Raw genomic sequence first — 12,411 nt, forward strand, 5'->3', positions numbered from 1 at the left:
TCTGAACTCTCCCCAATAAAAAATAGATCTGTACATTCAGGGAAGTCTTGGGATTCTCACAGTGTTTTCATTTCACAGATAGGACTTATAGTTTTTGAGTAAGAGACATTTGTTTGAAGACTGGTGCTAGAGCACAGACCTCTGACTTCCCCATTGACTCCAATGTAGATCTCAAAAAATGATTCCTGATGAGAAAACTAAATTTCTAAATTGCTCTCACGGTGTCATTTCTTAACTCTTATTAAATAAAAACATATGTGGACGTCGGCCAAAGTCTTGGGATTCTCACAATGTGTTTATTATTCAGACAGGAGTTATAGATTTTGAGTTGAAAGCATTTGTTTGAGGGGTGGTCTGAAGCTTGTTCAGCTCTCTAAAGTGAGGGGACAACAGGTGTTTCTCATCAAATCAGTGAGTAACCATAGCAACCCCATAGACTGACAGAGGCCTAGTGGTTAAGTACCTTGCATCATGTGACGTGAGTCTGGGTTCAAGACCAGGTGAGGGCGGGACATGTTGCTTCACTTTTGAACATTTAAATAAAAATAAAAATAAGCCCCCAACCCCCCCATAGTAACTGGATATTAACAGGGACATGTAATGGGCCTTTATTTTGAAAATAAGCCCCCAACCCCAGGGGCGGCGCGTCCCATTGGGCAAGTCGGGCAGTTGCCCAGGGCCTCGGCCGCCAGGGGGCCTCGTCGTATTATTATTATAATTTTTTTTTTTTTAATAATTCAAATAAATCACTTGTCATTGCACATGCATGTGACTGGAATGTAATGTTTCTAAGTGTCTTCTTAATTTGTTGGGTCTCATACTGTCAGCTGCCAGAGTTGCCACAGGAACGAGCTCTGATCTCACTGTGTGTCTCTCAGCGAACGAGAGAGGGCGGAGCCCGCACAAAACTGTACAGGGAGCCGCAGCAGAGCCGTGGGTTGCCGAGTCCTGTCTACGGCGAAATAACGATTTGTTTACAATTCCACCGTTAATTAAAGAGATGCGGACGTCAAAACATTAGTTCTGCCTCACATTTCCCCTCCCGGTGGGCGCGCCCCACAGTTTGAGAATCACTGCAGATTTGGGAGATCGAGAGCCGGTGAACTGTCCCCCGCGCCCCTCCCCTTCCCCCTTCTCACACAGCATCAAGCCGGGGCGCCTAGTGTGGTGGAGTGTATGTGATTGCAGAAAAATGAAACGATTTCAAAGTGGCAGTGAGAAAAGAAAGAAGAAAAGGGAGGAGGAGAAGTTAAGGGAGAAATTACCTAAGCTTACAAAGTTTTTCCAATCAAAGAATTTGTCTGTGGAAAATGAAGACATATCTGATAATGTTTCAAGTGCTGCTGGGCCAAGTTTAGCTATTGCTAGCAGCAGCAGACACACAGCCACTTCAGCACCAACTAGCCCTGCCTGCCTTGCTTCTAAAAATGATGAGACATCATCGTGTACCACAGCTGTCCATATCCCTGACACTGACACCTGCACTGAAGACGCGCAGGATACTGCCATGGTCATCATCCCTGCTCAAGATGGATGATAGGGAGAGCAGTGATGTCAGCAATGTGAGTAACCCCAATGAGACAGTGATCAGTGAAGACCCAGCATTATGGCCTGAAATAATTACAGATAGGGAGAGAATTGAAATTGTTAGAACAGGACCAGTACAAACTCGAAACTTTAATTACCCCCAAAACACAGATAACCCGCCAAGGAGATTCACGATTGAAAACTTTGGAATGAAAATTAAAAACGGGGAACAAATTACAAGGAAGTGGCTCGTCTACTCGACCAGTGCTGATGCAGTTTATTGTTTTGCATGTCGCATCTTCGGGAAAAACAAAATCTCACTCAGTCTCAGCACCAATGGATTTCGTGCATGGAAACATATCGGAGAACATCTCAGAACTCATGAGCGCAGCAGGGAGCACATAGATAATATGGAATATTGGCGCCAACTTCCCCAGTGTGTGTTCCACCCCGAGGCAGCTCTGCTGCTGCCTTTTCAAGCATGAGGATCAATCAGCTAACAGCTCTCACCTGTGCTGACTGATCCTCTGTGGTGCAGGTGAAGGTGCTCTCCCAGCCCCTTCACCTCCACAGGGAACTTCCTGGGTCAGGTTGAATTAATGGCCCAATTCGACCCAGTGATGAATGAACACTTGAAGAGAATCCAAAACCAAGAATGCAGAGATCATTACCTCAGCAAACAGATGATGAGAATGTCCGTAATAGCACAAAAGACCACAGATGCTGTTGTATCTCTGATAAAGAGAGCCAAGTACTTTGCTGTCATAATGGACTGTACACCAGACAACAGCCATACTGAACAGCTAAACCTTGTAATGCGCATTGTTAACTGTGCAGAAAATGTGGGTATTTCCATTGAGGAGCATTTTCTTGGTTTTGTTGATGTCCATGACACAACTGGGAAAGGACTGTATGAAACTTTCACGGACCAACTGACCAAATTTGATCTTGACATCTGTGACTGTCGTGGGCAGGCATACGACAATGGGAGCAACATGCAGGGTAAGCACCAGGGTGTACAGAGGAGAGTGCTAGACACAAACAAGAAGGCCCTGTATGTGCCATGTGGGAGTCACAGTTTAAATTTGGTTATTTGTGATGTGGCACAGTCATCTAGACAGTCTGTGAACTTCTTTGGTGTCCTCCAGAGATTGTACAACTTGTTCAGCTCCTCTGTGCAACGGTGGGAGATTATGCAGAAACATGTACTGATGATGACTGTCAAAAAGTCTGTCTTCAACCAGATGGGAGTGCAGAGTGGACAGTGTAAAAGCTCTCCGGTACCAAATGCCTCAGTTTGTGAAAGCCTTGGAGGCACTCATTGACCATGCCATGACCAAAAGACCTACAGATTCTGAGACTGTGTCCAAGTGTGAAGCACTTTTGAAAGACATACAGACCTGGAGTTTCCTTGTGAGTGTTATTGTTTGGTATAACATTCTGTACCAAATAAATCACATCAGCAAACTCTTTCAGAGTCCAAAAATCTCAATAGAGACCCTGAAAAGAGAGATGGATGGACTTGGAGAAAGTCTGCAAGAGTACAGAGAAAGTGGGCTTAAATCAGCGCAGACAGATGCCAGGGAGATGGCAGAGGAATTACAAATTGAGATGACACTCCCTGAACAGAGACAGCGAACAACTACTCGAAGATGCCTGTATGAAGGAGGAGAGGAGACAAAGTTCACCCCTGAAGAGCGTTTCAACAGGGACTTCTTTTTACCTCTCATTGATACAGCCCTTTGTAGCATCAGAAATCGATTAGCTCAGACAGAGACATATTTCGGTCTTTATGGATTTCTTTATTCATTGGAGAACATGAAAAAAGCAGTGCATGAAAGAACACTCGGCATTAGCTGTCGGAAGATGGAGGTGGAAACAGAGGATGTTGGTGCTGATTTGGAACTGGAGATAAGGGCTGCAGTTAAAGCCTTTCCAGACTGCATCTCCTCCCCTTCAGAAATGCTTGATTACATAGACAAGGAGAACTTACTGGATTGTTACCCCAACCTAAGCATTGCACTCCGATTACTTCTCACACTGCCTGTCACTGTTGCTTCTGGGTAGAGGAGTTTTTCTGCCTTGAAACTAATCAAGACATATCTGAGGTCCACCATGGCTCAGGAGCGACTGTCAGATCTGGCAGTAATATGCATTGAGCAAGATGTGAGGAGAAAGCTAGAAATGGACGATGTCATCACTGCATTTGCCAATGCTAAAGCACGAAGAATCAGGATTTAATCCTGCACTCAACACTCACACACAGTAAGTGGCAGTTATAACTCCTTTCAATTCATGCCATTTTCATTAAAATGCTATACTGAATGCTAACTTATATGCTCCTTCTCTCTTTTAGTCTGCTTTTTCAGGTATTTGCTCACCTCAGTCACATCCACTTGTCTCCCTTTCACTAACTCACTCACTCACTCATTCGTCTCCATTTTTCTCACACACACACAAACACACACGTCTCCCTTTCACTCACACACACACACTCACTCTCACACATACAGACACACACACACACACACACGCAAACTCACTCACTCACATGTCTCCCTTTCTCTCACACACACTGAAACACTCACTCACTCTCTCTCTCACACACACACACGCACATAGTCAAAATAGATGTTAAAGTCAGCCGTTTTGCTGTAAAGTTAATCATTATGAAGTGAATAATTGTTTAGTTGTTTCTATTCACAATAAATGTCAGTTTCACATAACATGGCTCATTAAGTGTTTGTGTGTCTGGGTGGGTGTGGGGTTGGAGGGGATTGGTGCTTTGGTGGGGTAGTAATAGTAATAGGATGCTACCAGGAAGTCTATACAAAGCCTTTATTTTGGAAATAAGCCCCCCCCCATTGTAATATAATGTTACCAGGAAGTCTGTACAGAGCATGGTTTTTCAAAATAAAACCCCCAGATGGTTACAGGTTCCCAGGGAGCCGGAACAAGAATGGATTTTCAAAATAAAACTCCCAAATTGTGACAGAATGTTCCCAGGAAGCCTGAAAGATGCTGGATTTTCAAAATAAAACCCCTAAATAGTCACAAAATATTCCCAGGAAGCCTGAAAGACACTGGATTTTCAAAATAAAACCCCCAAGTAGTTACAGAATATTCCCAGGAAGCCTAAAAGATGCTGGACTTTCAAAATAAAAAACCCAGATAGTTGCGGGATGTTGTCAGGATGCCTGAAGGAGGCTGGATTTTCAAAATAAAAAACCCAAATAGTCATGGGATGTTCCCAGGAAGCCTGAAGGAGGCTGAATTTTTAAAATTAAATCCCATGGATGGTGATCAGACCTTACAACCTTATAACATGGTTTCTCTCTCTATCTGAAATTGGTAAAGTTCCTCTGTTGCCAACCTGGAACGTGTTATCAAAATGCAGCTTTTATACATGTCTTTCTCTCTCACTGTCTCACTCTCTCTCTCAGGGTCTCTCTCCTTCCTCTTGAACTGGTACAGTTTCTCACTCTCTCTCTGTCACCAAGCTGGATGTCATGTGTCTCTGTCCTTCCTTCTTAAAGGAAATGTCTCTCTGCGCGGAACGCCAGCAACAAGCACAAGGCACCCATTCAAAATGTCTCGGCAGGAGAGATTTTCTAGTTAAGTAATAACATGATGAATTAAAAGAGTAGAGAAAGTTAAACCATTGAAATAGACAGATGTGACTATGTTTATGAGGAAGGGGCAGAAGAAAGTGATGATCAGGACCTATGGAAAAAAAACAGAAAATAGTGGCATACCCCCTGACATGAGGAAGGTGGAGTCAGCAAATACATCTATAGGAAGTACAGCGAGGGATTTTAACATTAAATACTGTACACTGGCTCAATGGCATTTCGGTTTGTCACTAACTGAGGTGAAAAAGCCAGCAGTTAGCTGAGGCACAGAAGTTCAATTCTTTTCACACTGGTTTTCACACTTCCTAAACTGGCTCATACAGAAAGCCAGTGGCAGCAAGCTTTTAACAAGGTTTTCTTTGGCAATCCGGAGAGGGGTTTACGTCAACATTCACCGGGACCAGGGAACATCTGGAATATGGATGAAACTGGTGTTTTGACTGTGCAGAAATCAAACAGAGTGGTGACCAGACAGGAGTTTAAACAGGAAGGGTGTAAGGGGTTTGAGTAACAGGGAACAATACTCCACCCAACGTCATATTCCCTTGGAACTGCTCAGCTGCTATTCTTACTGACACACCAGTGAAGAAGGAAGTTTTGGCTTTAACAGACAATGTAAAACAGGTCCAGTGCATGATAATGCAAACAGTGGGCCCCGGGTGAGGCAATTCATGTGCTACAACTGCAATTTGATGAGTTTTGATGAGTGTATTTAAATGATTTTCCAGTTGTGAGCTTTGAATGTATTACATGTTCTATTTTAAGGTTGGTTTTCTAGTTGCTATTTGTGGCGGTGGGGTATGGTTAGGGCGCCAACTGCTGGACAACAGGGAGGAGTGGCTCAGCTGGTGATCCGACAGCTGGGCAGAATCAGGTAATCAGGGCAATCAATAAAAGCATGCTTGTAACCTGGTTCTGTCTCTTGTAGTAGGCTGGCGTCCTGAGACCTGGAGAGCGGCGGACGTGTGCGTGTGTGTGAGCGGGATTAAAGACCCACCCCGATAAAGAGAGATAGCAGAGACATATATATGTGTGTGTGGGGGTTGCCAAGGAAGGCAACCTAAATAAAAGACTTTACGCAAGCCATTCTCTCCTCCCGTCATTCCCCGGAGTGGGCCGAGTATTCCCACAGTGGCACCTGAACAGGGACCTGAGAGGAGAATGGAGGGACAGAGAGGCTGGGAACAGGCAATACAGTGCCTGTTGGCGATGCAGCAGCAGCAAACCCAGGCACTCACAAACATCGCGGCAGAACAGCGGGAGGACCGGGCTCTCCTGCAGGAGTGGATCCAGCGTCCGGCCACCCCGCCGCCCGAGCCGGGGACTAGCTCCCGGCGGCCGCCGGCGGTGTCCCTCCAGAGGATGACACCGGAGGACGACACCGAGGCATATTTGGACCTCTTTGAGGGCACGGCGGAGGCCTGCGGGTGTCCGGAGGAGGAGAGGGCGGTTCGTTTGCTGCCGCTGCTCACCGGTGCTGCGCAGCTGGCCGCCCACAGTCTGCCGGCTTCCTCTCGGCAGGACTACCAGCGGCTGAGGAAGGCAATCCTGGACCGGCTGGGTTGCACACCGGAGGGACACCGACGCCGGTTCAGGGACCTCACCTTCGGGGAAGCCGGCCGCCCCTTCTCCTACGCGCAGCAGCTCCTCGATGCGGCGGGGAGATGGCTCCAGCCAGGACACAACTCGGCGGAGGACGTCGTGGGGCAGGTGGCGCTGGAGCAATTCATCGCCGGCTTGCCCACCTCCACGGCCAACTGGGTCCAGTGCCACCGCCCCGCCGACATGCAACAGGCCATCATCCTGGCAGAGGACCACCTCTCCCTTCCCCGGAGGAGTCAGAAAGAGGAAGCCCGGCAGCAGGGCGTCCCGGCGGGGCGCCCCATACCGGCCCCAAGGAAACGAGTTCCCCCACCCCTACCCGGCGGGACGGCTCCGCCCGCGGGACCGGGGAATGCGAGAGCAGAGGCTGCTCCTCGGGGTCCAGCCTACGCGCCGGGTCGACCGGCACCATGGGGGGCTCCTCAAACGCCGGGGCAGGAGTGCTGGCGGTGCGGCCAGTCGGGCCACTTCGTGGAGGTGGGGCAGCTGGTCAGGGTGGCCGGGCCGCCAGCCTCTTCCCACGGCCCGGGAGAGACGTACCATATACAGGTATGTATACAGGGGGGTACACACCGAGCTCTGCTGGACACGGGCTGTAATCAGACGATGATCCACCAGCGCTTGGTTCGAACGGGGGCATTGATGGAGGCATCGTGGGTGAAGGTGAGGTGTGTGCATGGGGATATTCACGAATACCCAGTGGTGACTCTGCTAATTTCATATAAGGGAAAAAAACATAGAGTCGAGGCAGGGGTTAGTCCCCGTCTCACGCACCCCCTGATTTTGGGCACAGATTGGCCGGGGTTCCGGGGACAGGCGAGAGCGGCGGTGGGGGTGCGTTCACGTGCGGTAGGGAAATGTGAGTTGTGTGCGGTGCTCACCGGGGAAACAGAGCCCGAGACTGTCGGGGGGGCGGCGGGAGTAGCGGAGCCTCGCCGGGAGGCTCCTCTAATCCCACCGGTGAGCCCCATGGACGATTTTCCACTCGAACAGTCTCGGGACGAGACCCTCCGCTTTCGATCAGGTGGTGAGTATTGACGGCTCCGCTGTTTCTCCGAACGCAGCACACACTCACCCACACTTTTCGGTCATTAGGGACAGGTTGTATCGTGTGAGCCGTGACACACAGACAGGAGAAGAGATCACCCAGTTGTTGGTGCCGAAAAGCCGTCGGGAAATGGTTTTCCAGGCGGCTCACTACACCTAGGGTATGAGAAGTCACTGAACCGGATAATGGCCCGCTTTTATTGGCCGGGCATTCGCGCGGACGTAAGTCGGTGGTGCGCGTCTTGTCACGGATGTCAGCTGGTTAACCCGCCGGCCACACCAAAAGCGCCGTTGCGCCCTCTTCCATTGATTGAGGTACCTTTCGAGAGAATTGGCATGGACCTCATCGGGCCATTAGACCGGAGCGCACGGGGACATCGCTTTGTGTTGGTTCTAGTGGATTACGCAACGCGATATCCCGAGGCAGTGCCGCTGCGGACCATCTCCGCGAAGAGCGTGGCGCAGGCACTGTTTCATGTCATCTCCCGTGTCGGGATTCCGAAAGAAATCCTGACGGATCAGGGCACCTCCTTTATGTCACGTACACTACGCGAGCTGTATGAATTGCTGGGCGTCCATTCAATCCGGACTAGTGTTTACCACCCACAGACCGACGGGCTGGTGGAGCGGTTTAACAAGACACTAAAGAACATGATTCGTAAGTTCGTGCACGAGGATAGCCGTAATTGGGATAAATGGTTAGACCCTCTGTTATTTGCAGTGCGGGAGGTTCCCCAGTCCTCCACAGGATTTTCCCCATTTGAACTGTTGTTTGGCCGGAAACCTCGGGGCGTCTTGGACCTGGTAAAAGAAGACTGGGAGACGGGTCTGAGCGCTTCTAAAAACGAGATTCAGTACGTGCTGGACCTGCGAGCAAAACTCCATTCACTTGGGGTATTATCACGGGAGAATTTGCTCCAGACCCTTTGTGGTCACACGACGAGTGGGGGAGGTAGACTATGAGGTAGTGCGGTCTGACAGGGGTGGGGCAACACAGATCTACCACCTCAACCTCCTTAAAAAGTGGAGAGAGGTGGCCTCTGTTTCTCTGGCGACCACGGTGATCGAGAGAGATGAGTTGGGACCGGAGGTATCAAAACCGGATTATTCTGCCCCGGTCTGTTACGACGACCATCTCTCGCCAAGCCAGAGAGCAGAGGATGCGAGGGTGCAGCGGCGGTTTGCCGATGTGTTCTCCCCCTTGCCAGGACGCACTACGCTCATACACCACCACATAGAGACCCCCCCGGGCGTGACGGTGCGTTCACGGCCCTATCGTTTGCCGGAGCACAAGCGGAAAATTGTGCAGACGGAGCTTCAGGCCATGCTGGAGATGGGGGTAATAGAAGAATCCCACAGTGACTGGTGTTGCCCCGTGGTGCTTGCGCGCAAGACCGATGGGTCAATACGGTTCTGTGTGGATTATCGTAGGGTGAATGCGGTGTCCAAATTTGATGCCTATCCAATGCCCCGGGTCGACGAACTCCTGGACCGGCTAGGCACGGCTCGCTTTTTCACGACACTGGATTTGACCAAGGGCTACTGGCAGATCCCCTTGTCTCCAGAGTCCAGGGAAAAAACGGCCTTCTCCACTCCGTACGGTTTGTACCAGTTTGTCACACTTCCGTTCGGGTTGTTCGGGGCCCCAGCAACATTTCAACGCCTCATGGACCGGGTTCTGCGGCCGCACTTCGCATATGCTGCGGCCTACTTAGATGATGTGATCATTTATAGTGAGACCTGGGAGCAGCATATGCGGCAGGTGGGGGCGGTGCTCGAGTCCCTGAGGCTGGCGGGGCTCACGGCCAACCCGAAGAAGTGTGCGGTGGGACGGAGGGAGGTACGGTATCTGGGGTACCACTTGGGGGGCGGACAGGTGCGGCCGCAGGTAGAGAAGACCGCAGCGGTTGCGGCCTGCCCGGCACCCAAGACGAAAAAAGAGGTCAGGAGGTTTTTGGGTCTGGCCGGTTACTACAGGCGCTTTATTCCAGCCTTTTCGGAGCTGACCAGCCCCCTGACCGACCTGACCCGAAAGGGTGCCTCAGATCCGGTCCAGTGGACGGAGCAGTGTCAGCTGGCGTTTGAGAGGGTTAAGCTAGCCCTCTGTGGTAAGCCACTGCTGTATACTCCTAACTTTTCTCTCCCTTTTGTCCTGCAGACGGACGCCTCGAACAGTGGGCTGGGGGCTGTTTTGTCCCAGGAGGTGGAGGGGACCGACCGCCCCGTACTGTATATAAGCAGGAAGCTGGTCCAGCGGGAGAAAAATTACAGTACGGTGGAAAAGGAGTGCCTCGCCATTCGGTGGGCGGTCGGGGCCCTCCGCTATTACCTCCTGGGGCGCCCTTTCACCCTCTGGTCGGACCATGCCCCGCTCCAGTGGCTCCACCGCATGAAGGATGCCAACGCGCGGATCACTCGCTGGTATCTGGCTTTGCAGCCATTCAACTTCAAGGTGATCCACAGGCCGGGTACCCGGATGGTCGTGGCCGACTTCCTCTCCCGCTCGGCGGAGGGGGGGGGTGGGCTTGCGGCCGGCGGGGTCCCGGCCTGAGTCGGGCGGTGGGGGTATGTGGCAGTGGGGTATGGTTAGGGCGCCAACTGCTGGACAACAGGGAGGAGTGGCTCAGCTGGTGATCCGACAGCTGGGCAGAATCAGGTAATCAGGGCAATCAATAAAAGCATGCTTGTAACCTGGTTCTGTCTCTTGTAGTAGGCTGGCGTCCTGAGACCTGGAGAGCGGCGGACGTGTGCGTGTGTGTGAGCGGATTAAAGACCCAACCCGATAAAGAGAGATAGCAGAGACATATATATGTGTGTGTGGGGGTTGCCAAGGAAGGCAACCTAAATAAAAGACTTTACGCAAGCCATTCTCTCCTCCCGTCATTCCCCGGAGTGGGCCGAGTATTCCCACATTATTATTATTTTTGTTATTATAAGAGACTGAATCTGGAAGAGTTTCCAGTGATGACACGTTTAGCCGCACGTCATCCTTTCACCGCTGGCTTTCGAGGTGGTGTCCAAATAACAATGTGGGCTTCGTTAACAATTGAATTTTTATCAGAACTAGTTCTTAAAACAGATCAGATCATTATAGCCGGTGATTTCAATATTCATGTAGATGTTGCCAATGACAGCCTTAGTTCAGCATTTAAATCAATAATAGACTCGATTGGTTTCACTCAAAATGTGAATCAACCGACCCACTGCCTGAATCACACTCTTGATCTTGTCCTGACATATGGCATTGACATAGAAAATATAAGAATATTCCAACAGAACCCTCTTCTGTCTGACCATTTTTTACTTACATTTGAATTCAGAATTGTTAATTACGTCAATTCTGGACGGAAATTCTATTATAGTCAATTTTTATCCGACAAAACTGTTCACAAATTTAAAGAACTGCTCCCCTCCTCACTTCCCTCTCAGCCATGTGTCAGTACAATACAAGAAAATTATCAAAACCTTACTCCCACACTAGTTGATAATTTTGTAAATAGTACTGCAGCCTCACTAAAAACAGCACTTGAAGCTGTCGCCCCATTAAAAAAGAAGAAAGTAAGTCAGAGGAGATTAGCTCCATGATATAATTCCCAAACGCGCGTTCTAAAACAGACATTGCGGAAGCTAGAAAGGAAGTGGTGTTCCACCAATCGCCAAGACTTCCACCTAGCCTGGAAGAATAGCCTTATAAATTACAAAAAAGCACTTAGAAATGCCCAAACCTCTTATTATTCATTACTAATAGAAGAAAATAGGAACAACCCCAGGTTCCTCTTCAGCACTGTAGCCAGGCTGACAGAAAGTCACACCTCTACTGACCCATCTATTCCTCTAGATCTGAGAAGCAATGACTTCATGAGCTTCTTCACTAATAAAATTACAACCATCAGGGATAAAATCCACCACCTCCTCCCAGTGAATAACACTGATACATTGTCTGGTCCTGAAACCATAGCACCAGAATTATGTCTAAACAAATTTTACTCTATTGATCTTCCTGAACTGACCTCGTTAGTTTCATCATCTAAACCAACTACTTGTCAGCTGGACTCTGTTCCAACTAGACTTTTTAAAGAAGTCCTCCCCCTAATTGACAGTTCCATTTTAAATCAGATTAATATGTCTTTGCTAACCGGCTACGTACCACAGGCTTTAAAGGTAGCCGTTATTAAACCTCTGCTTAAAAAGCCTACGCTTGATCCAGAGGTTTTAGCTAACTATAGACCCATATCCAACCTGCCCTTCATTTCCAAAATCCTAGAAAAAGCCGTTGCTAACCAACGGTGTGGTTACTTAGATAGTAACGGTTTATTGGAAAAATTTCTGTCAGGATTTAGAACCTATCACATCACAGAAACAGCACTATTGAAAGTCACCAATGACCTTCTTATGGCATCAGATGATGGACTTGTCTCTGTCCTCGTCTTGTTGGACCTTAGTGCAGCATTTGACACAATAGATCATACGATTCTGCTACAGAGATTAGAACAACATATAGGAATTAAAGGAACAGCACTACACTGGTTTAAATCATATTTATCAGATAGATTCCAATTTGTTAACGTTAACAATGACTCCTCCATGCACATGCAAGTTAATC

The sequence above is a fragment of the Paralichthys olivaceus genome, chromosome 5 (assembly GCF_024713975.1).
Source record: "Paralichthys olivaceus isolate ysfri-2021 chromosome 5, ASM2471397v2, whole genome shotgun sequence".
Taxonomy (NCBI): Eukaryota; Metazoa; Chordata; class Actinopteri; order Pleuronectiformes; family Paralichthyidae; genus Paralichthys; species Paralichthys olivaceus.